The following is a 25243-nucleotide window of genomic DNA, read 5'->3' as shown; positions in this document are numbered from 1 at the left end:
CATATACAATACTGTCACAAAAATCTGGTTAAGGTTATGGACAAAATGGTGCTGCCAGTGCAGGTCACTGCTCATCAAGTACAGCCCCTACTCTGCTCTATTCCTTGGTGTGGCCTACAGAGCCAAGTGCTACAGAAGTTTCAGTCAGAAGAGGAAAGGAGGATAGCAGCTGAGGAGAAAAAGAAGCAGGATGAATGGAAACACATTGAGAGAGAACTGGCAGAAGCCCAAGATGACAGCATACTAAAGTGAGCCTGCCTTTCTCTGGAATGGTATGGATGAATAAAGCTTTCTGTGTTGTGTGATTCTCGAGAAAAAAAAATCTGGTGTAGACTACATCAAAATGAAAAGCTTCTACACAGCAAAGAACACAATCAACAAAACTAAAAGGCACTGTACTGAATGGGAGAAGATATTTGTAAATGACATATGCAATAAAGGGTTAGTATCCAAAATATATAAAGAACTTATACAAATCAACACCCAAAAAACAGATAATCCCAGAAAACAAAAAATGGGCAGAAGAAATGAACAGACATTTCTCCAAAGAAGACATCCAAGTAGCCAGCAGACACATGAAAAGATGCTCAACATCACTCTATACTATTACTATACTCATTATTATATTGTAAGAATACTGTATGTAATACATAAAACATAAAAAATATATATTAACACCTATGTATGTTATCAGTAAGGCTTCCCGTCAACAGTAAGCTTTTAGTAGTTCAGTTTTTGGGGAGTCAAAAATTATATGCAGAGTTTCAACAGTAGGTCAGTACCTCTAACCATCAATCACATTGTTCAAAGGCCAACTGAGATGGCTTATAACCCACTGAATAAAATGAGAATCCATGAATTTATGTTGACACAAATAAATATATAAACGAAGTAAACAGGAAAGTTCTTTTTTCAATGTTTATTTATTTATTTTGAGAGAGAGATGAGACCGGAAGCAGGGGAGAGGCAGAAAGGGGGGGCGGGGCAAAGGATCCAAAGCATGCTCTGTGCTGACAGAGAGCCGGATGTGGGGCTCGAACTCATGAACTGCGGAATCATGACCTGAACCGAACTCAAATGCTTAATGAACTGAGCCACCCAGGTGCCCCAAGGAAAGTTCTTAGAGTAAAACGTCAGCTAATAAATATAGAGGAAACGATGGGGTAGAAAATCTACATTTAACAAACCATCATAATTATAACTGATGATGGCAGGGGCACCTGGGTGGCTCAGTCGGTTGAGTGTCCGAATTCAGCTCAGGTCATGATCTCCCAGTTCTTGGGTTCGAGCCCCGCATTGGGCTCTCTGTGCTGACAGCTCAGAGCCTGGAGCCTGCTTCAGATTCTGTGTCTCCCTCTCTCTCTACCCCTCCCCTGCTCGCTCGCTCTCTCTCAAAAATAAATAAACATGGGGCGCCTGGGTGGCGCAGTCGGTTAAGCGTCCGACTTCAGCCAGGTCACGATCTCGCGGTCCGTGAGTTCGAGCCCCACGTCAGGCTCTGGGATGATGGCTCAGAGCCTGGAGCCTGTTTCCGATTCTGTGTCTCCCTCTCTCTCTGCCCCTCCCCCGTTCATGCTCTGTCTCTCTCTGTCCCAAAAATAAATAAACATTGAAAAAAAAATTAAAAAAAAAATTAAAAAAAAAAATAAACATTAAAAAACATGTTATCAATGGATTCTAAAACTGATGGATGAACTTTGGAAGAAAAACAGGTTTTAACATAGTCTTAAAATATCTCCCTACAAGTTACTAATTTCAAAGGTAAAAATGGTAACTTTACAGTGCAGACACCTGAAAGATTCCTCATTGATCATGTAACCAAAGTCAACATTAAACAAAGGACCTGTCCTGATAAAGACACATTATTTATATTTCTCTGCCAAAATGAATAACTTGAATCTAATCATGAGAAAACATTGGACAAACCCAAATTGAAGGACATTCTTCAGAATGACTGTCTTACACTTTTCAAAAATGTCGAGATCATGAAAGACAAATAAAAATGGAAGAACTATTCCAGATTAAAGAAGACTAAAGATAAACGACAATTAAATGATCAACCAGGAAAAACTACAGCTATAAAAGTGATTCTTGGGACAATTGATGAAAACTGAGTAAGGGCTATAGATTAAGTAGGATTTTATCAATGTTATCAGATGTTAATTTTCCTGATTTTAATGATTTTGCTTTGGTTTCTAAGAAGATATATTTCTTCTTAGGAAATACACACTGAAATATGTAAAGTCAAGAAGCATGATGTCTGCAAAGCATGATGTCTGCAATTTAGTCTCACATTCTTCAGGAAAACTGTGTGTGTGTGTGTGTGTGTGTGTGTGTGTGTAGAGATTGAACAAATGATAAGATAAAGGAAATGAGGCAAATATAGAAATTCAAGAAGCTTAAAGAATTCCAAGTAAGGTAAATTCAAAGTGATCCTCACCAAGACACATTACAATCAAACTGTAGAAAGCCAAAGAAAAAGAATGTTGAAAGCAGCAAGAGAAAACAAACTCATCACATATAAAGGATCCCCCGTAAGAATATAACTGATTTCCTATCAGAAACTATGGAGGCCAGAAAGAAGTGGGATGACATATTTGAAGTGTTGAAAGAGAAACTTGTCAACCATGAATTCTATATCTGGCAAAACTATTCTTCAAGAATGAAGGAGAAATTCATCCCCAAATAAACAAAAGCCAAGGGAGTTCATTACTGGTAGACCTGAACTATAAGAAATGGAGGGGCGCCTTGTGGCTCAGTCAGTTAAGTGTCCAACTGTTGATTTTGGCTCAGGTTACAATTTCACAGTCATGAGATTGAGTCCTGCATGGGGCTCTCTGCTGACAGTGCAGAGCCTGTTTGGATTTCTCTCTCTCCCTCTCTCTTTGCCCCTCCCCTGCTCATACTCTCTCAAAAATTAAATAAACATTTAAAAAATGACTACAAAAATCCTTCAGATTGTAAAGCAAATGACACTAGACAGTAAGTGAAGCTACATGAAGAAATAAAGAACACTGGGAAAGGTAAATGCCTAGGTAGATGTAAAAGCCAGTATTATTGTGCTTTGGGTTTGTAATTGCTCCTTTTTCCCCCTATATGATTTAAAAGGCATATACATAAAACATTAATTATAAACCTGTGTTAATAGGTGTACAATTTATAAAGATGAAATCTGTGACAATAACAATAAAATGAAAGGGACAGAGATGTATAGGTACAGAATATATACTATTTTAAATAAGTTGGTATTATTCAAACTAAGTTGTTATAAATTTAAGATGTTAAATTGTAATCCCAAAACTAACCACTAAGAAAATAAATTTTAAAATATACAGAAAGGAAGAGAATCAAAATGGTAGGCTACAGAAAAACAACTAAATACCAAAAATGCAGTAATGAAAGAATTGAGGAACAAAACAATATGTATGACATACAGAAAACAAGTAGCAAAGTGGCAGAAGTCATTCTTTATTAGTAATTACTTCAAATGTAAATGGATTTAACTCTCTAATTAAAAGAGATTGGCAGAACCTGTTTTCTTAAAAACTCTATATGCTGTCTATAAGAGACTCACTTTAGATCCAAAGACAAAGAGGTTGAAAGTAAAAGGATGGAAAAATGTATTCCATGCAAAGAGTAATCAAAGGAGAGTTTGGGGTGGCTATACTATTAGAATAGATTTTACATTAGAAAAAAAGGTTACAAGAGACAAGAAGGACATTATATACAGAAAAAGATTTAATCCAACAAAATGACATAACAATTATAAGCATATATGCATCTAATGTCAGAGCACCAAGTACATATATGAAACAAAAAGGACAGAATTAAAGGAGAAATTATTGACAGTTCTACAATAATAGTTGAAGACTTCAGTATCCCACTTTTAATAATGGATAGAGCAACCAGAGACAAGATCAATAAGTAAAGAGAGTACTTGAACAATATATTACAATCCAAGTATACCTAACAGACATACATAGAACACTTCACCCAACGATAATAGAATATACATTCTTCTCAAATGCACGTAGAGCACTGTCCAGAGAAGAACATTTTTTTTTTGCCAGAAAACAAGTCTTAATAAATTTTGAAAAATCATATAAAATATCTTTTATAATCACCATGGAACAAAACTAGAAATCAGTAACAGAAGGAAAACTCACAAAATCGTGAAAAAGATTTTTAAATGCTCTCAAATAACCAATGGTCAAAAAAGAAATGACAAAGGATATCAGAAAATACTTTGAGACAAATGAAAATGAAAACACAACATATAAAACCTAAGGAATCTACTGAAAGCAGTGCTCAAAGTGAAATTTATATCTGTAGACATCTGCATTTTAAAAAGTCTCTAATTAATTACCTAATCATACACTTTAAAGGAATTGGAAAAAGAGGCACACACTAAACCAAAGTTAGCAGAAGTAGGAAATAAAGATTAGAGTGGAGATAAGTGAAATAATGAATAAGATAACAACAGAGTATAGAAACTCAACAAAACCAAAATTTGTTTTTTTAAAAGATCAGAAAAGCTGACAAATATTTAGCTACTGTTAGTGTAAAAAGAGAACGTTCAAAATGCCAAAATCAGAAATGAAAGAGGGAATATTACTACTGGCTTTACATAGATGAAAAGGATTATAAGAGAATACTGTGAACATATGTACACCAACAAATTAAATAACCAAATGAAATGGACTAATTTTCATAAATATAAAACCTACCAAATCTGAATCACAAACAGAAAATCCAAATCTATAACTAATGAGGAGGTTGAATCAGTAATCAAAAACCACCCGAGAAAGAAAAGCCCTGGACTTGATGGTTTTGCTGGTGAATTCTACCAAACATTTAAAGAAGTAATAACAATCCTTCTCAAACTTTTCCAAAAACTCAAAAGTGAAGGCAGTGCTTTCTAACTCACTCCAACTCATTCATTGCCCTGATATGGAGCCAGACTATAGGAAAAGAAAACTATTGACCAATAATCCCTTATGAATATCGATATAAAAATTCTCAACAAATTTAACAAACTGAGTTCCACAGCATATTAAAAGGATTATATACAGTGGCCAAGTGGGATATATTCCTGGAATACAACAATGGTCTTAAGAGAATAAAGGGGGGAAAAACTATCTTATTTTCTCAATTGATATAGAAAATCTTGTGACACAATGCAACACCCTTTTATGATAAAACACTCAACAGACTAGGAATAGAGTGAAACTAACTCAGTATAAGAAAGCCACATACGAAAAGCCCACAGCTAACATTCTACTCAATGGTAAAAGACAGAAAGCATTGTCACTAAAATCAGGAATAAGACAAAGATGCCTGTTTTTTTTTCCAATTCTATTCAATATAGTATTGGAAATTCTAGCTAGAGCAACTAGGCAAGAAAAAGAAATAAAAGGCATCCAAATAGGAAAGGAAAAAGTAAAATTATTTCTGTCCAAAGATACGATTTTATATGTAGAAAACCCTACATACACAGATATATGTTAGGATTGACAGGGAAAAAAAACTATTAGAAAAAATAAATTGAGCAATGTAGTAGTACAAAATCAACACACAGAAATCAGTTGCATTACTATACATTAACAAATAAGCAACCCAAAACAAATTAAGAAAACAGTTCCATTTATAATAACATTAAAAGGAATAAAATACTTAGGAATTAATTTATTTAAGGAGGTGAAAGACTTGTACAATGAAAACTATAAAACATTGCTGAAAGAAAGAAGAGATAAATAAATAGAAAGACATCTCATGTAAACTGGGTTGTTGTTGAGTTTTAGGCGTTCTTTATATATTCTGTATAAGAATCCCTTATCAGGTAAGTCATTTGCAAATAGTGAGTTACTTTATATTCTGTTGACTGGCCTTTGATGCACGAAAGTTTTAAATTTTGGTAAGTCCAATTTATTTATTTTTTTCTTTTATTACCTGTGCCTTTGGTGTCATATCTAAAAAATTATTGCCAAATACAGGGTTATAAAGCTTTTCAACTGTGTTTTCTTCTAAATTTTATATCTTACATGTAGGTGTTTGATCAATTTTTAGTTAATTTTCATATATATGTTAGGTAAGGACCCAAATTCATTTTTCTGCCTGTAAATTTTATGTTATCTATATTTCACAATAAAAAAAAATAGGGGCATCTGGGTGGCTCAGTTGGTTAAGTGTCTGACTCTTGATTTCGGCTCAGGTCATGATCTCACAGGTTCATGAGACTGAACCCCAAATTAGGCTCCATGCTGACAGCACAGAGTCTGCTTGAGATTCTTTCTCTCCCTCTCTCTGCCCCCCACTCAAAGTAGATAAAGAAATAAACTTTAAAAAATGTTGAAAAAAATTAAATCTTAAAGACTATAATACCCTTTCATGATAAAAAACACCCAGTAAACTAAGAATAGCAGGGAACTTCCTCAACATGATAAAGGCCATATATGAAAAACCCACAGGTAACATACTCAATGATGAAAGATTGAAAAATTTTCCATTTAAGACCAAGAACAAGACAAGGATGCCTGCTTTTACCACTTTTTTTTTTTTTTTTTGAGAGAGAGAGAGAGAGAGAGAGAGAAAACAAGCAGCGGGGGCGGAGGGGAGGGAGCAGAGAGAAGGGGACAGAAGATCCAAAGCAGGCTCTGTGCTGACAGCAGAGAGCCCAATGTGGGGCTCAAACTCACAAATCATGAGATCATGACCTGAGCTGGACGCTTAGCTGACTGAGCCATCCAGGCACCTCTCACCACTTTTATTAATATGTTTTCATTTTGGGGGGAGTAGATTCATCTTATCTGACCCTTCTGTGGAATCTCTTTCCATTAATCCCTTTGCTTTCTCTCTCTCCTCTTAGCTTCCACATTACTCCTCTTTTGCAGTTTTCCTCTTGCTTATATTTTTTTCCCCACTCTTCGTTTGCTCTTTTCCTTTTGACCTACCCCAAGATGAGTTTTTAGCCCTCTTTTATCTTCACTGTTTCCAATGGGACAGAGTTTCATAAATTCAAACACAAAATACACATAAATTGAAATAAAAAGTAATACAATGAATATCCATATGCCTATCAAGAACTAAACCACTAAACTCAAACTAAAGCATTGCTTCTTCAGTTAAATATAACTTTGGTGCCCCTTCCAGTAGCCTCCACCCCACCTTCTCTCAGAGGAAGAAGACGTGTGGTAGTTTGTCCCACTAATGACCCCAATGAGTCAGACCTACCAGTGTCCTCACTTTTGCTGGTCCCTTTCAACATTGACCTAGGGGTTAGCCCCTTACTGTGTCCATTACCTTTTGATCTCTTCTTCCTCCCCCTAGTTCAATCTGCTACAGCTACATAGGTTAGAAGTGTCAAGAGGGCCCTTGCACTTGTTCCAGTACCTAGTACACTTGCCCAAATATTTGCATACCAGCATAGCTAGCTCCTTTGCCCTTTGTTCAGGGTACCGTCTCAGCCAGGGCTTTCGTCTCCACTCTAAAACTGCAAACTTCTAGATTGCATTTTCTGTTCTTCTTCCTTGCATAATTTTTAATTTTTTATTCATAGCAATTATCACCATCTTAAGTACTACTGTAAATAACTTGTTTATTGGCTCCTCCCTCTCCTCTAGAATGTAAGCTTCTCAGCATACTTTTGTTTTACGTGTTTTATTTTTTTTTATTAAAAAAATTTTTTGGGGGGGGCGCCTGGGTGGCTAGGTCGGTTGGGCGTCCGACTTCAGCTCAGGTCATGATCTCACGGTCCGTGAGTTCAAGCCCCGCGTGGGGCTCTGTGCTGACAGCTCAGAGCCTGGAGCCTGGAGCCTGCTTCAGATTCTGTGTCTCCCTCTCTCTCTGACCTTCCCCCATTCATGCTGTCTCTCTCTCTGTCTCAAAAATGAATAAACGTTAAAAAAATTTTTTTTTAAATATTTTTTTAAGTTTAGTTATGAGAGATAGAGACAGCACCAGTTGGGGAGGGGCAGAGAGGGGGAGACACAGAATCTGAAGGAGGCTCCAGGCTCTGAGCTGTTAACACAGAGCCCAACAGGGCTCAAACTCACAAACCATGAGTTCATGACCTGAGCCGAAGTCACTTAACCGACTGAGCCACCCAGGTAACACTTTATGCATTTTATGCTCTCTATCCTCAGCCTAGCACACATTAGGTGTAGAGGAGGAAAAAATTGTCTCTCTACCCTTCTGAGTTCTTGGCTGAGACCTCTGAGGTAAAAAACAGATTAACAAGAGAGAAGCACATTGAAATTTATTAATACATATACCTCATATATACATGAGAGATAACGGGACAAGATTTAGAATGCCAACTTAAATACATTATCATGTAGACAAAAGAAAGGTGTGTGTTGGGGTAAGGTGGGTAGCTGGAGGATCAGTTATGGGAAGTGATCTGGGAAAGAAATGCAAACAAGCTTAAGGTTTGCTACGCAGATTTAAGTTAGTGTCTTCTCCATTGGTGAGTCTCTTGTGATTTAGGCATCCTCTTCTAGGTACGGGGAAGGAGACATCTTTACAAATGGAGATTTCCTTTTAAATGTACATTTCCCTTACAAAAGGGTATTCATTTTCAGAGCTTCTCTGGCATCCACTTTCTCAAAATAATCCTTATGCCAAAGAGGTACGTTTTTGGATGGCATGTTCTGCTATCTCTAAGCATTTATAAGAATTTGAGAAATGAATCAATTTCCATTTTGCAAATGATGAAAAGAGACAGAAGTTAGGCAACCTGTCCAAGATCACAGAGGCAGCTGTTAGCAAAGCTGGGATTTCAACCCAGGTCTACCTTCCAGATCCAGTATAGTTTTGTTTTTTCTCTGTTGTGGCGGCACTTTATGCCGTAGATGGCACCCAGGATACAGAGGCAGCTGCTGTTTCCAACATTTCTGAAATGGTAATCACGGGAACTGGATTCCGTTTAAGACTCGACCATTAATACTAGCTAACGATTATTTAACCTCGTGGGTCTCAATTATGTTTCGCTGTAAAAACGGCTTTTAGGTCAACCAATCTCTTTAAGGTCCTTTAATTCGAACACTAAAATTCCTGACATCCGTAATGTGATAGGATTCATTGGCTTTTCAAGCGGCCTCCGTCTCCCATTCCGTGCTGCTACAGTGGCCCAGGGCCCGACAGCACCGCAGGAAGCAGGCTCTGAAGAAGACAGGGCACACCGGCTGCTCCGTCGGCTCCTGAACGCTGCAGGTCGGCACTGCAGGGCTAGCCTGGAGGCCGCCCTCTTCTCCTAGACCTCCGACACTGCGGGTGCTGTCAGTCACCCCCGCCTCCGGCTCGCGCCACCCAGCGCGGATTCCGAGAGGACCCGCAACAACACCCTCCCACTCCGCGCCCCAGGACCCGGAAATGACGTCTGTGCGTGCGTGACGAGCGCTCGCGGCGCCGGGGGCGGGGCGTGAGGGAGGGAGGGCCGGCGAGAGGGCGGGTTGTGGACTGGCGGAGCCGGGACCCACTCGAGCTACCCGCGGAGAGCGGCGGCCCGACGCCAGTGGAGCCGCAGGCCAGGTACGGAGCAGAAGGACGGGGGCCGAGGATCTCGGCTCTGGGCGGCGGGGCGGCGGCGCCGTCCGGGCGGAGGCTGCTGGGTCATTCGCCCGTGCCGTCTACCCGGCCGGGGCCGTTTCGCTTCGGTGCTTCCAGCCGCCGTCGGTCCCAACCCGGGGCCCAGCGGCGCGGCCCTGACCGGCCCCAGGCGGTCGCCGGCCGCCTTAGTCCTCGTCGTGCTGAGCCTTCCCCTTTCAAGCGTTCGTCGCCAAGTTCTGTACGGCCCGGCCCAGCTCCGACGGACAGACGCTTGTCATTTCCTGGCCGCCTCCTGCCACCCGTCCACCCCTCGCGGGATGGCTTCCTTTTGGCCGGCTTCCTCTTCACTGTCCAGCCCGTGCAGTTGGAGGGGACACCTGTGGTGGCGGCCCGTCGGCTCGTGCCCTGGGTCCCTCGGGGGTCCGTCCGGGTTGGCGGCTCAGACCCAGAGAGCAGCCCGGCCTTGGCAGGGGCTCCGGGGCTTCAAGAACGCACGTCGTTCTTGGGGAGGAAAGGTCCCGGAGCCGGGAGGGTGCAGTCTTTGGTGATGCGGGGACTTGAACACCGGTCCTAACTCTCGCGCCGTGGTTGAGGGGGAAGTTGTGGGCCTGGAGTTAGGAGCAGAACTGGTTTAGAGGAGAGCAGAGGTGATGCCCATCACGGAAGTTTAGTCACAGGGAGGGAGGGACTCAGCTGCTTTAGAGAGTAGGTCATAGACATCTGGTGGTGCCTCAGCGCTGGTGACAAAGTCCTGTCGTTGGGAAGTGTGTCAGTGGGCTCTGATGGGCTCCTTTTACCCTTTAGATTAGATGTGAAAATTGTCAAGACGAGTTGACAGCATCACCAGGGGAGTCGTTTTTTGAATATGAAGAGTTTTTACTTTTGTTTGTGAGATTTAAAAATAGTTGTACTTTTTTTTTCTGTAAACTTGAAACTGCTTTTTAAAAAGCCTATTAATGTAAAATAGTTAAAACAAGAAAGTTTGCTGGACGGGTAAGATTTGATTGTATTGTTAATCCATTTAATGACAAATAATGTTACTTTGTAAGAGTTACTGGTTGTGCGGAAGATTAAACCGAGTTCAGGATTTGAAATTTCACCGATCTTCCAAGCAATCATGTTTCTTCTCTCTAGAAGTTAGAGAGGGACAATAAAGATACTTTCAATACGGTGTGGTAAATAGAGCCAAGATAGAGCGTGAGGAGGGACACTGCAGGGTATGGAGGGTGAAGAAAGATAATCAGGGAATACTTTATGGAAGTATCTTGAAGCACGATAACTTTGAAACTAACAAGGTTGGGTGGGAATTTTAGGGATTGGTTGGAATGTGGGGGTGGGACAAGTAACAGGAGAATAGGCCAATAACTAACTACTAGGAGACGGTTTTTGAAAAGTAAAAAAGTGCAGGGCAGAGATTCAGGAGCTGATGACGACAAAACCGAGGAACGGTTTTAAGGAGGGTCTTTTCATGATTAAAATGGAATTTTAGGTAGATCTTACACACACACACAGACTGCTGCTATTTGGCTGATGAAGACTGTGTGGGCCCAATGTGGTGCTTGATTATGTGCTCATTAAATGTTTGAACTGAGTTGTATGCTCATTTGCTAGTTGTTTCATTGTGTAAAAAGTGTCCGACCCTGCTAATTTGTAAGCTTCTATAAACAGGAATTCTCCTTCTATCTGTTTGCATTCTCAGTCCGAGCTGGGCATTCACAAGTGTTCTATGAGTACTTGTTAACTTGATGAGAATTCATTGTTTTCTGATGTTGGTTTCCAGTGGGAAAAAAAAATGATCAGTACTTATTTTAATATCTACATAGAGAAGAACTAAGATCTTGTTTCATTTACTTGTGTCAATCTTTGGAGACAGAATTTCATCTTGACTATGAATTTAATTTTTGGCACGTGTGTTTTTGTTGTTTGCAAAGTATACATCTGTAGCAGAGGTGACCTATCCCTAAAATGGAGAAGAAAGCTATGTGACACACCTGTCTATTCTGTGATTCAGAATACAAATGTTGTTAAGTGGCTTTCTTAACCCATAAATAAAGTTATCACACTAAAAGCAAGAGTTTCACAGTAGAAGTCAAACATTTTGAAAGTCTTATTAAATGCTTATTTTTGTCATAAAGCGTCGTCGAAACATTATGTATATTTCATATGACTGTTATGATTGGAAATTAGAGTATCATCGGATAAACACTTACGAGAAACAACAGTGGACTTACCTTCATCCCACTTGATACTATGTAACTTATATTTTATTTGCTTGATACTTGAATAAAGCTCCTAAAATGCTTTAAGAAAAAGCTGTACTCTTATGATGCGGCTTCCAAGTTACCCTGTGAGATTCCTGTGTTTGATGAAGTTCCTATTGGTGGGGTAGAAAGTATAATTTTTATTGTACAGTAGCACCTTTTTTCATGTTTCTGGTAGCATAGCTTCCTTGTTTATGGTACTAGGAGGGCGAAGAACTGTAATTATCATCAGTTAGATAAGTATGTGGTTAGAAGTCAGAAGTTATGATCAGAGTATGAGTTCATGAATGGGTTAAATTGCACACACTAAGAGTCTTAAGCTTTTTATTTTCCTCAAATGACATTGAGGAGATTGCTAAAATCCCTGAAAGAGGGCCGTGGCACAATGCCTAAAGCAGGAGTGTAGCAGGAGTCTTTGGGGCCCTGAATTCTGTGTGGTCTCACCTTAAGGTATGGTTGGCAGCCTCCTCTGTGCCAGGCACAGGGCAGCACAGAAGGAATTGAAGCTCCTCCTTTTGAATCATCTTTGAAGCTAATCTCTCTAGTTCCCTTTATTCAGAATAAATCATTGAAATTGCATTTATGGTGATTTGGTCTGTGTTTTAAAATTAAACATGACTTTGGGGGGGATTTTTACATGAGATATATTTGTAATTTTCTGTGTGCTTCAAAGTTAAAAATACATAATGAAAGTTTTATTTTTGTAGTTCCTGTTGTTAGAATTTCCTAATTTTAGACACAGTATTTGCAATATTTCTTTCTTTCTTTCTTTCTTTTTTTTTTTTTTTTGAGCACAAAAAAAAAAAGGTAATGCCTTTAGAAATTGAACTCATAAAATGCTTATTACTGGAAGAAAGTATCTTATTGTGCTGTAATGTTTTTTAAATGGAGCATGTCATTTACTTATATCACATCGTGTTCCAGAAAGGATTCATAATTATTTACAAAGATACAACATGTTATTGAGAACATACAGAAATAAGGAGGTGATGAATTTAGCACGGAGGGAGAAAAATTAAGATGAAAACTGAGGTCTGTAAGATCTTCATTGAGATGGAATGAGATATGTGCACAAGGTACTTGGACTGAAATCTTAAGTATTTGTTAGAGGGCTACAAATTTGACTCTGCCTTTTAGTAGCCTATTCAGAAAGTGATATAATCAGTTGTATAATTCAATGATCATAAGATAAAAGACCAGTTTCTCTTTGGAGTCCCAGACTCCTTGTATTGACAGATTTCTTAGCTACATCCTTAAGCAAATAACAGCATGCATTTCAAAGGGCTGTATTGTGTTTTACTTTGTGTTTTTTTTTAATTTTTTTTTAATGTCTTATTTTTGAGAGACAGAGACAGACAGACAGACACAGAGCGCGAGTGGGAGCGAGGCAGAGAGGGAGACACAGGATCCAAAGCAGGCTCCAGGCTCTGAACCATCAGCACAGAGCCCGATATGGGGTTTGAACTCAGGAACCACAAGATCATGACCTGAGCCGAAGCCAGATGCTTAACTGACTGAGCCACCCAGGCGCCCTCGTTTTACTTTGTTTTTTAATTAAAATTCTTTGTTGCCTCATTGTGTAGGTTGATGACAAAACATAATTCAGTAAAGCAGTTCTGGTGCTGGCAAAATAATGTGACCTAAGTATGTAGATTTCTACAGTGATTTAATTTAAGGATCTGTTTTAGATGCTCTAGATAAGTAGATGGGGACTGTACATTCTTTAGGTTCTCTTCCATAAATATTTTGTTTCTCAATGGAGCTTTTTGTTATAAAGTTATCAGCAAATCAGGGATTTGAGTTTGTGCTTCCTGACAAGTCCCTCAAGTACATTTATTTTTTATGTTGTCGTTTTATGTTGTCTAATCACAGAGCCATATTTTTCATGGAGAGTGTGAAAATGGAGGAGTCTGACAAGGACGAATACTTAAATGAAAGTCACCTCACCTCCACATACAGATGGACTTAGGGAATACCAGACACAGACCTAAGATTCATTTCTGGAAGTAGGTTTGGGGTGTTAGCTCCAGCATAGAGAACATTGGCTGTAGTTCAAATTTATCAAGTGCTAGCATGGGCCAGGCACTGTGCAAGTAATAAGCCCTTGACATGCATTATCTCAATGTTGTCCTTTCCCTTCACCCTCCTTCTTAAAAATATAAAGAAATGTGGTTCAGAGTAGTAACTTGTTTCAGGTCATACAAGAGGTGATGGAGATTTGAACTCAGGTAGTCCAACCAACTCAGTGGCCTGCACCTAACCATGACTTTATATTAACCTGCAGCAGACTGGACCATGAGTTCCCAAGGTGGGAACAGACATATACAGTTAATAGAGGTAAGCACATTGGCAAGTATTGGAACCCACCATTACAAAAAGGCCTTTCACAGGATCTTCCTATCCAAATAATGGTCAGGGAGATACAACTTCAAGTCATTTGGCTGTACTTTGTAAAGCTGGGGAGTGGGGAGTCTTCTAAGCATCAATCGGGATTGGCAGAGTGGCGATATTATTTTACATGTTTGTTTGCATCTAAAATGCATATATTTTTTCTTTGTGTTTGCTCTGAATTTATCTCAAGATCAGGAAAGTCACAATGATATTTATAAAGATAGTGTACCATTCTAGAAAAAGAGATTTGTATTTAAATTTTAGAGTAAAACTTAAGCTGGTGATCTCACTGCTGTGATTTGAGATGAACTTAGGTTATAGTTTTGTAATGCCATTACTAGGTGTATGTGTTCTTAACTCTCATTTTGTTCTGTTAGGAATTGTATTGCATTAGAGTTGTACAGATAAGTAAACCATCATTTATTGTGCATTTTCATATGTAGCTGTTTCAGGTAATTCCTGATTGTTTTGTTTTGTTTGAAGTATTATAGTACAGTTCCTATAGTATATTGTAAATTGTGACCTAGCCTCTGAAACTAGAGAATAGAGAACATCCTTATTCACCTTTCATCAGTAAACAATGGGTGGAACTGTTGTTGCCTAAATGTAGTTATGTAACTTAATGGTTCCTTAATTGCATTTCCATATCACTTTTGACATTGTTTTTTAAACATGTTCCTGAAAAATAAGTTGGGCTAGTGACCACAGTTTTGAGTAGGATATTATAAGAAGAATGCAAATAAAAAATGTGAAAAGAAAAAATAAAACTGTAGGCTGATGAAATAAAATGTCTAAAATCCATTATAATTAGTGTCTCCAGAAGTAATATCCTTGGCTTCTACTTAGCAAGATGGACTATATCTTTATATTAATTAGCCATTGCAGTTGTTCTCATGGTGTGGTAAGTGTATATAGATGTTATTATTACTCTAGGGCTTTAAATGTTGTGTAGTCATGGGTGGACACATCTTAAGTATCATTTATGAGGAATAATCAGATGGCAAAGTGTTTTCATACCCTGTGCTAACTGCTGATGTTCTTTGACTATCAACTATATGTGGACACAACTTTCTCCAAAGAGCCTACTTTTGTTCTTGGACATACTTGAGAACAAAATTGCAGATACTTTTTGTTGTTACTCATAAGAAGTTATAGGCTATTTCTTTGAAGAAGATCTTGTCAATCCCTGTATGGGCTACCAAAAAAGAAAGAGAGAGGGAGGGAGGAGAGGGAAGAAAATTTTTGTCTTTCTAGTACTTTGGTCTAGTAATTGAATAAATAAGTTAGAAAATAAAAATCTCAACTTACTATTTTATTTATATGTAAATAAAATAGGGCTTGAGAAATAAGCTGAGATCTTTTGAAGTTTAAAGTTCTTAGATTCTTACAGAAAAGCTAATCAGGAGGTTGGATTCTAGGCCTAGCCAGTTCCAGCCCCAAACAAAACCACTAATTGTTATGATGGTGTGTCTGCCATTTAGGTAAGTATAATGCAAAGATTTCAGTTTCATGCTTCAATCAACACTTGAGCTATATTTGGAGAAGAAGAATCTGAGTTTTTTTTTTTTTAAGTTTTGTTTTTTCCTTTTTCTGAGGGTTTAATTTCAGGAAGTCTAGTTTTTATAGATACGAATTTTATAGATATGAACCTTATCAAACTACTCAGTCTAGTAAACATTTTATTACCCCAGAATATCTTCTGATCTTTATTAATGTTTGTTTGTAAAACTATCTACCTTTTATTTTGTGGTAAAAAAACTGTTTACTAGTTTAAGCTTTTCAGAATTCACATAAGGTATATGCATGAGGTTTGTTTTTCATTTTTTTGGAGAGAGAATGTGCGAGTGAGCATGCGCAGGTGGGGAAGGGGCAAAGAGAGAAGGGGACAGAGAATCTGAAGCAGGCTCTGCACTGACAGCAGCGAGCCTGGTGTGGGGCTTGAACTCATGAGATCACAACCTGAGCCAAAGTTGGGTCCTCAACCGACTGAGCCACCCAGGTGCCCCTGTGTGAGTTTTATCGTATTGCCAAGAAGTCTGGTATTTATGCTCTATGTTAATGTGTAGTCCTTTGAGCTGCCATAGATTTTTCTAAAAAGAGTTGGTTGCAGCAGTTGTTTTGCATTGGCCTTCAAGGTCGTTGGTAAGGGTATGCTTCTTAGCTCCCAGTGATTACTAATTTCTAACCACTTTGCTTACATTAGAATTTTCTTGGTGGATTAGCACTGTTATCTTTTAATCATTAGTAGTGCTTTTTGCCTTCAAGTCCACTTTGTATATCAGTATAGCTTTACTAGCTTTCTTTTGGTAAGTGTTGCATGCTGTATATTTTTCCGTCCTTATAATTTCTGTTTTTTTAATTTTGTCCTTGAAAGCATCGTGATGGTTGAATTTAGGTTTTCTTTCTTTAGTCTATTTTAGTATTTAAATTAGAATATTTAGTCCATTTTCATGTAATGCGATTGTCACTATATTTCGTGTTAGATCTGCCATCTTTTGGTAAGTTTTCTTTTTGACTCACCAGTTTTGTTCCCTTTTCCTTTTTTCTTGCCATCTCTTGGATTATTTTTTTTTAAATTTTTTTAATGCTTATTTATTTTTGAGAGAGAGAGAGAGAGAGACAGAGTGCAAGCAGGGAAGGAGCAGATGAGAAAGGGAGACACAGAATCCAAAGCAGGCTCCAGGCTCTGAGCCATCAGCCCAGAGCCCCATGCGGGGCTCGAACTCACGAACAGTGAGATCATGACCTGAGCCAAAGTCGGAGGCTCAACCGACTGAGCCACCCAGGCGCCCCTCTTGGATTATTTATTATTTAATTATTTAATATTTTCCCTATAGTAATTGCTTAGTTACACATTCTTTCACTATTCTTTTTGTGATTATACTAGCAATTGTTTTTTTTTTTTTTTTTTAATTTTTTTTTTCAACGTTTATTTATTTTTGGGACAGAGAGAGACAGAGCATGAACGGGCGAGGGGCAGAGAGAGAGGGAGACACAGAATCGGAAACAGGCTCCAGGCTCCGAGCCATCAGCCCAGAGCCTGACGCGGGGCTTGAACTCACGGACCGCGAGATCGTGACCTGGCTGAAGTCGGACGCTTAACCGACTGCGCCACCCAGGCGCCCCTATACTAGCAATTGTAATATATACCCTTGACTTACTGCAGTCTATACAAATTATAACTTTTATCGCTTCTCCAGTAATGCTAGAACTTTAGGTACTAACTCTAAGTTTGTCGTTTTCCTGCTTTGTTGCATTATATAATCAGTATTTGTGTGGATTTACTTACATATTTACTGTTTCCATTACTCTTCGTCCCTTCCTGTATGTATTTCTGTGTTTCTCTTTGGAATAGGCTAATTTTTCTTCCCATTTGAAGAGTTCCCTCTGGTATTTCTTCTAATGCAAGTGGGCCCATAATGAATTGTTTCAGTTTTTGTTTGTCTGTAAATGTCTTATTCTGCCTTTATTTTTAAAGGAAATAGTCACTGAGCACCACATTCTAGGTGGGCATTTTCTTTTTACAGCACTTTTAAGAGGTCATTCTGTTGTCTTATGGCTTTTATGGTTTCTTTGAGAATTTAGCTGTTAGTTTTATTGTTGCACCTATGAAAGCAATGTGCTTCTTTCCCACTGGTTAGTTTAAAAAGTTTCTCTTTGTTTTTGATTATCAACATTTTAAGTATGCTATATCTGTGTGTGTATGTGTGTGTGTGTGTGTGTGTGTGTGTGTGTGTGTGTGTGTCTTTCTGCTTTTAGGTTCCCAGAATTTCTTGGATTTGTGGGTTGTCTTTTCATCAATTTTGAAATTTTCATTCTTTCCTTTTATTTATTTTTTTAATTTTGTTTTAAAGAGAGAGAGCACAATGTGGGAGCAGATGAGAAGGGCATCTTCAGGGGGAGAGAGAATCTTAAGCAGGCTCCACACTCATCACAGAGCCGACGAGGGGCTTGATTCATGAACCCATGAGATCATGACCTGAGCTGAAATCAAGAATTGGACAGTCGACTGACTGAGCCACCCAGGTGCCCTGGTTCTTGCTTTTAATATTGGTTCTGTCTTATTCATTCTTTCCTCTTCTTTTGAGGGACTCCAGTTACATATTTGGTAGACTTTTCCACAGTGTTCCTCATTCTCTTTACACTGCCCTCCTCCTGCCCCTGTGTTTCCTATTAGTTTTTCTCTCTGCTTCTGTTTGGATGTATTTTATTGACTTGGGTTCCAGTGTCTAATCCTCTCATCTGCTAGGCCTGGTGTGTTGTTAAATCTACCTTTTGAATTCTTAATTTTAGTTACTATACTTTTCAGATCTAGCATTTCAGTTCAATTCTTATAGATTACAATTCTCAGTTGAAATTCTTCATTTTTTTTTCTTTTTTTTTTTTTTTAATTTTTTTTTTTCAACGTTTATTTATTTTTTGGGACAGAGAGAGACAGAGCATGAACGGGGGAGGGGCAGAGAGAGAGGGAGACACAGAATCGGAAACAGGCTCCAGGCTCCGAGCCATCAGCCCAGAGCCTGATGCGGGGCTCGAACTCACGGACCGTGAGATCATGACCTGGCTGAAGTCGGACGCTTAACCGACTGCGCCACCCAGGCGCCCCTGAAATTCTTCATTTTTAAAGTATGTTCTTACCCTCTTTTTTTCACCTATTTTAAATTTATTTTTTACCTATATTTTTAAATAGGGAATTTAAATAGCTATCATTATTTAAAAGTCTTTCTTTTTTTTTATTGTTTATTTTATTTTTTGAGAGAGAAAGAGAGAGAGAGAGACAGAGCATGAGCAGGGAGGGGGAGAGCTAGAGAGAGACAGAGACAGAGACAGAATCTGAAACAGGTTCCAGGCTCTGAGCTGTCAGCACAGAGCCCTATGCAGGACTTGAACTTACAAACAGTGAGATCATGACCTAAACTGAAGTTGGATGCTTAGCCAACTGAGCCAACCCAGGTGCTCCTAAAAGTCTTTCTTTTGGGGTGCCTGGGTTGGCTCAGTTGGTTAAACATCCAGCTTCAGCTCAGGTCATGATCTCATGGTGCATGAGTTTGAGTCCTGCATCAGGTAAGCTCATGCCCTGCTTCTCCCTTGCTCCCTCTCTGTCTCTGCATCTCTCCCTCTCTCCCACTTTTCCTGTCTCCCTGTCTCCCTCTCTCCTTCTCTCCCTCTCTCCCCTCCCCCTCCTGGGATTTCTTTCTGTCTCTAAAAAATTAAAATAAAATAAAAAGTCTTTCTGTTAACTCCATTGTCTGGATCATCTGAGCATCTGTTTTTTTCTTTTTGGCTTTTAGTTAGGTAAATGCTGGGTGTTGTGAATAAAATGAAGCTCCAGATGATGCTGTTCTTTTTTTTTAAGTTTATTTATTTATTTTTGAGAGAGAGAGAGAGAGAGCACATCCCAAGCAGGCTGTGTGCCATTGGTACAGAAATCAAGAGCTGGTCACTTAGCCAACTGAGCCACCCAGGCACCTCAGTGCTATCGTTTTAGAGAGGAAATGTCTCCTCCCTTTTGCTAGCCAGGTAGAGTAGGGACTTATCATCTAATCCTTTTAGGGATTGAGCTAATGGTTGAGATTGTGTTGCTGGGTTGATAAGGCTAGGTTTCCTTCTGGTTTGCCTTTACCACTACCATCTGGAGCTTCCAACTGATAGTTTAGTGAATTCACAGGCATCTCTTCCCCTGGTGGTTTCTATGCTGTAATCTTTGTCTCTTGAGAACAGTGAGATTACTGAAAATTCCACTCTTTTTTTTCTTTAAAGATTTTATTTTTAAGTAATCTCTACACCCAACGTGGGGCTCGAACTTACAACCCCAAATCAAGAGTTGCATGCTCTACCAACTGAGCCAGCTGGGCTCCCCTGAAAATTCCACTTTTGATCTTCAGACGTTTCAGTTTTGTTTTGAAGTCCTCTCTGTGCAGCTGCAGAACTTGGTAAATGTCCTTAGGGAAAAACCAGCCTTGTGTTAGATTTTTCTGGCTCTTTGACTCTCCACTTTCCCTGGGATTTTGGCTCCTTGATTCTTGCCTTTGTTTCATCTCTTCCAAAAGCTCTCGTGGTTCCTCTGTCTGTAGTCTGGATTCTCAGCCTTTTGCCCCAAAATCAGCAAACGTACTTGGTGAAAAAGTGGCCACAGAATGTCACTTTGTTTCTCTACCATTCGTCTCTTTTTCCAGAATCCAGAGGCTTCTAGTCGTGATTGCTTCATCTGTTTTTTGATGCCTTTAAACATTGATTTAAAAAATGTATCTAGCTTTTTTCATTCTCAGTAGGAGTGTTGGTCTGCCACAAGCTACTCCATCGTATTCAGAAAATAAATTCTCCCACTAGTAATGAAATCATGAGAAGAAATTAATCTTTTAAGAATTGTTATGCTTACTTTATCACAGAGGTTCTCCAAGAGTAATCCTTAGCCACATCACCTGGGAACTTCTTAGGAATGTAGATTCTCTGGCCCTACCCCTGACCCCCTGAATCAGAAACTGTGGGTCTGGAGCCAGGAAGTACTCTGTGCTTTAACAAGTCCTCCATGTGCTACTGATGCATGCTAAAATTTGAGAACACCTGCTTTGTAAGTTAGTCATTTTGCTGTTTAATTTTCGACTCTTACCTGCAATGGGCCCTGGAGAGTGTACATGGGACAGAAGTGAAAGAAAATGGTCTATGCAGGTACTTTGTTGGTCTTCTGAATAAATAATTTAATAAATTTAGGAAATATGTATGGATTACTCACTCTGTTCCTGGCAGAACAGTGCTATGCTGTGTCTGTGTATGTGGAATGGCCACATAAGCAAGTTATTGTAATAGAGTGTATTATAATAGCTGTATATATAAAATGCTGTAAGAACCAGAGGGATAGAATTAATCTGTCAGTGGGCAAAAGGGAGTCAGATGCTATTTGAACAGGATGGAATTTGAAGGTGGACTACAGGAGGGTTTTCTAGGCTTGTTCATAAATAAGATGACAGTGTAATTTATTATCCAGAGCAGATGACTTTTGAGAATCAAATGGATGCCTTTTCGCTAGGACAACATGCATAAGCCAGGACTGTTCTCATGAACTGGGAGGGAGATGTGATTTTCCAGTTGATAAAGAGCAAGTGATGCTGTGAACCCATAGTTCTATGTTAACTTGTGGAAACCTCATTTCTTTCAATTATTTGTTTACAGTTACAGTTTACAATTCTTACTGGATGATTTTTATAGTTTCCTAGGACTGCTATAAACAAATGGGGTGGCTTAAAACAACAAAAATTTATTCTCTCATCATTCTGAAGACTAGAAATCTAAAACCAAGGTGTCAGCAGGGCCGTGTTGTCTCTGAAGGCTGGAGATGCTGGCTGGTTGTCTTATAGTTCCTTGGCTTGCAGCCACATCACTGCGATCTCTGCCTCTGAGGCCATGTGGCCTCTGTGTGTATGTCTGTGTGTCTTTCAGGGCCTTTTTGTAAGGACACCAGTTATTGGATTTAGGGACCACCCTAAATCAGTAATTACATCTGCTTATTTCCAAATCAGGTTTCATTCACAGTATTGAATTCAACCTTTTTTGGGGACACAATTTAACCCACAACAGACAGTATGGTTTTAGCTTTTGAAAATTTCTGCAGATTAATTGGATTAAATTTTTATTACACACAAGACACTTCTCGGAGGCTTAGAACGTAATACAGATATATAATTCATTGTGCTGGCTAATAAATCTGAATAAATGCATTTTCCATCCAGGCAGTTAGTTGCTTTTTGTATTTCTCTTATGATATATGTGTGTGTATCACTTTGCTCAGCCACAGCAAATGGCTGCGGCAAAGCTAAACTGAGATAGAACTTTGAGAAAAAACAAAGCTGTTAGTGGCTGAAAGCATGTTATGTGTTGCAGTTTGTTGCTAGTTTGAGTAGAGTTAAGCCAGAGAATGTTTGGTCATTTACTTATCGAGTAAACTCGCCTTTTGGGGAATTGGCTGTTGCCATGGAAGAGAGGATGGAGCATAGAAGGAAGTAGACCAGAGCAGCCAGTTTATTTGGTGTGCAAGTTTGAGTTGTTAGCCTGGGCAGTGGCATGCTCAGATTGGAATCATAATTTCACTTATCTGGAGAGGGTGCGACTTAATACAATAGAAGATTGTTGTCAAGAACTCATTCTGTAAGAATGCTGCTCTGCCGGCTTTGCTCATTCCAGCAGTATAAACTCTACATTATATTTCATGGGTTTGATTACCACTTGGAATTATTTGGGCAGGCTAGTGTTTGGATGCTTTGTTTTGTTGTATTTAACATTGGAACTGTGCCACTGCTTCTCTGTGTGGTATTTACATTCATTTTGGAAGCAATGTATTTAATGATACGAAAGTTAGTGAAACTTGGATATAGATTTGAAATATTAACTCTTTGATTAAAACAGTGGTGTCTTCATAACATAAAGTGACGGACTAAAAGATGACATAAAAAGAGCACTTATAAAGAGAAAAAAAAGATTATATGTCAACTATACTTCGACTGAAAATAAAGGAGAAAAGATGACACAGAAAAATGAGCAAAAAACACAAATGGTTAAATTTTTCAAAGAAGGTATGCTAATGACCAGTAAATATTAAACATGGTTTAGGAAGTGCATATTAAAACAAGAAATGATTTATTTTTTTGCCTTTCAGATGGACAAAATAAAGATTAGTAATATAGTATTTATTTATGAGTTTCCAGGAAAGTAGATTCTCTAATACACAATAGGTGGGAATGTAGATAGACACAGTCATTTTGTGAAGCCACTTTGGTAGTATATATCAAAATTTTAAATGCAGAAATCTTCACAGGCTCCTGGGTGGCTCAGTTGGTTGAGCATTAAACTCTTGATTTCAACCTCACGGTGTGGGATCAAGCCCCACATCAGGCTCCATGCTGAACGTGGAGCCTGCTTGGGATTCTCTCTGTCTCTGTCTCTGTCTCTCTTTCTCAAAAATGAATAAACTTTAATAAAAATAAAATGCAGAAGCCCTTTGACATTCTGTTTCTCAGAAGCTTTTCATGTTTTGTGATTGGTCTACTCGTATCCTTATCCTGCATATCAGAGATTTACAGTTTCTTTTTATTCATATAATTTTAAATATGATAAAATACTTCATTGTCCTATTTTCTTAAAATATTTGCCTATTTTCTTTTTTTAAATATTTATCTTGAGAGAGAGAGAGAGAGAAGGAAAAGAGAATCGCAAGCAGGCTCTGCACTGTCAGCACAGAGCCCAGTGTCGGGCTCAATCTCAAGAACTGTGAGGCCATGACCTAAGCTAAAATCAAGAGTTGGACGCTTAACAGACTGAGCCACCCAGGTGCCCTTGCCTTTCCATTTTCTAAGTGGGCCTTTTAAAAACTAGATAGAAGTTTAAATTTGTGTATTTGAATCTTTTTCTTTTTAAAAATTTGCTTCAGTTTTTAAGCTTAAATAGCCCTTAGTCCTTTAAAAGTTTCGTAAGGTGCGATTAAGTCAGTTGAGTGTCTGACTCTTGATTTTGGCCCAGGTCATGATCTCATGGTTCATGAGTTGGAGCCCCGCATAGGGCTCTGTGCTGACAGTGCAGAGCCTGCTTGGGATTCTCTCTACCGCTCTCTCTGCCCCTCCCCTGTGTGCTTGCACACTCTCTCTCTCCCAAAATAATTAAATAAAATAAACTTTAAAAAAAGTCTTTTGAGATTTTATTGTCATTTGTAGTAAACTTGAAATGTTTTAAACATTTGCCATTTATATATTTAATTTACTCAGTAAAAATTGGTATGCCTTACCTTACCAGCTACTTTAGCTTTTTTTAGTTCTCAATATTTATTGTAAATCACGTAATTTTACCATTAAAGTGTTTCCTGGGTGGTTTTACATTTTGATACTATTGTGAATGGGATCTTTTTATATTTACAAACTTGTTATTGTTAGACTATTTTAAGAGTTCCATAGATTTCATTTACACATATTTAGCTTGTTTTACATAAATACAAATTTTTATGTGATTTTGTAATTCTAAAATTAATTATTTCCTCATTGTTCATAGTGTTTTAAATTCTTCTTTCAGGCCTTCTAGATATATAGTTATATTTCCCATACTACATAGCAGGTGCCAAAATGACTGAAACTTTACTTTTACTTTTGTAAAGTGCCTGTCATAGAGTGTAAATCAGTGTATAATTATTTGTTAAATAACTGAGTGATGAGTAGAGAAAGCACTACAAGAATATAGTGAATGTCTCTGGGTGATGTTTTGACTTTCTTTCTACTTTATTTTCTACTTGTCTATATATATCAGGTTTTATAGAGTAAGCATCTTATACTTCCATAAGTGGAGAAAATCAAATTTCAGGAAAAAAGCTTAGCTATTAGTTTTATTTCTTAACTGAGGTCAAAGGGCAGTGTATCATTTTAGTAGAGTTGATTGGAAGTTTCTTGTAAATTGCGGCCTAGAGGAACGAACTATGAGAACATAGCACTGAACCCAAGAACAGGAAGTAGGACTCTCATAAGGAAAATAGTGGGAAGCTACTCAGATCCACAAAATGTTTTTTTGTTTTTGCTGATTTTATGAGATCAATCTGGCTTTATGCAGAGTCTTAAGGAAGAACACACCTAACTCTGGGATTTGTACTCCTCTGTCCTTTTTTTTAGTGTACCTCAATCCAGATTGAATACTAGCCTGGGGGCAGAACTCACAGGGCTCTCCATTGTCTCAGCAGTAGAGATCATTTTTACTCTGTCTTCTCTAATGTAGTGGGCCAATTGAATTCTGCATTTTTTATGCCCAGGTTGCTCAATAAAAGCCTGCTTATTTGAGTGCAGTGCTCAAACAGGATCTGGATATGTCCCTCTGGCCTTCCTCTTCGGTGCAGTGGTGGTGGCAGCTTGCCTCTGGATTATGGCTCCACTGATTAGGGAGAGAGAGGTCTTTCTGTGCAGGAAAGACAGAATGGAGTCTCAGGCGGTTGATCCCCGTATGTTTCTCCCTAACTGAAGGGGATATGCTGTTTATATGTCTCTGATGTCTAATGTAGGTGTGTTGACTGTACCTGCTTT

The 25243-nt window shown here is 38.7% G+C and overlaps 1 protein-coding gene across 4 annotated transcripts in view; it reads left to right on the top strand.

Annotated features, from left to right (window-relative positions):
* Positions 1 to 9432: 9432 nt before the first annotated feature.
* Positions 9433 to 25243, top strand: part of RABGEF1 (RAB guanine nucleotide exchange factor 1) — a 62558-nt gene continuing 46747 nt past the window's right edge. For 2 of the 4 annotated variants that reach the window (XM_047089143.1, XM_047089142.1), the window contains exon 1: positions 9433 to 9528. The gene's annotated coding sequence lies outside the window, so the exon portion shown is untranslated. Of the gene's footprint in view, positions 9529 to 18209; positions 18225 to 25243 lie in introns of those variants that run through there. The other 2 variants (XM_047089140.1, XM_047089141.1) reach the window with 2 other exon arrangements.

The sequence above is a fragment of the Lynx rufus genome, unplaced genomic scaffold (assembly GCF_022079265.1).
Source record: "Lynx rufus isolate CCGP_SWC_20201006 ecotype Redwood Valley unplaced genomic scaffold, mLynRuf1.p SCAF_27, whole genome shotgun sequence".
In the NCBI taxonomy this organism is placed as follows: Eukaryota; Metazoa; Chordata; class Mammalia; order Carnivora; family Felidae; genus Lynx; species Lynx rufus.
This window is presented reverse-complemented; position numbering and strand designations above follow the sequence as displayed.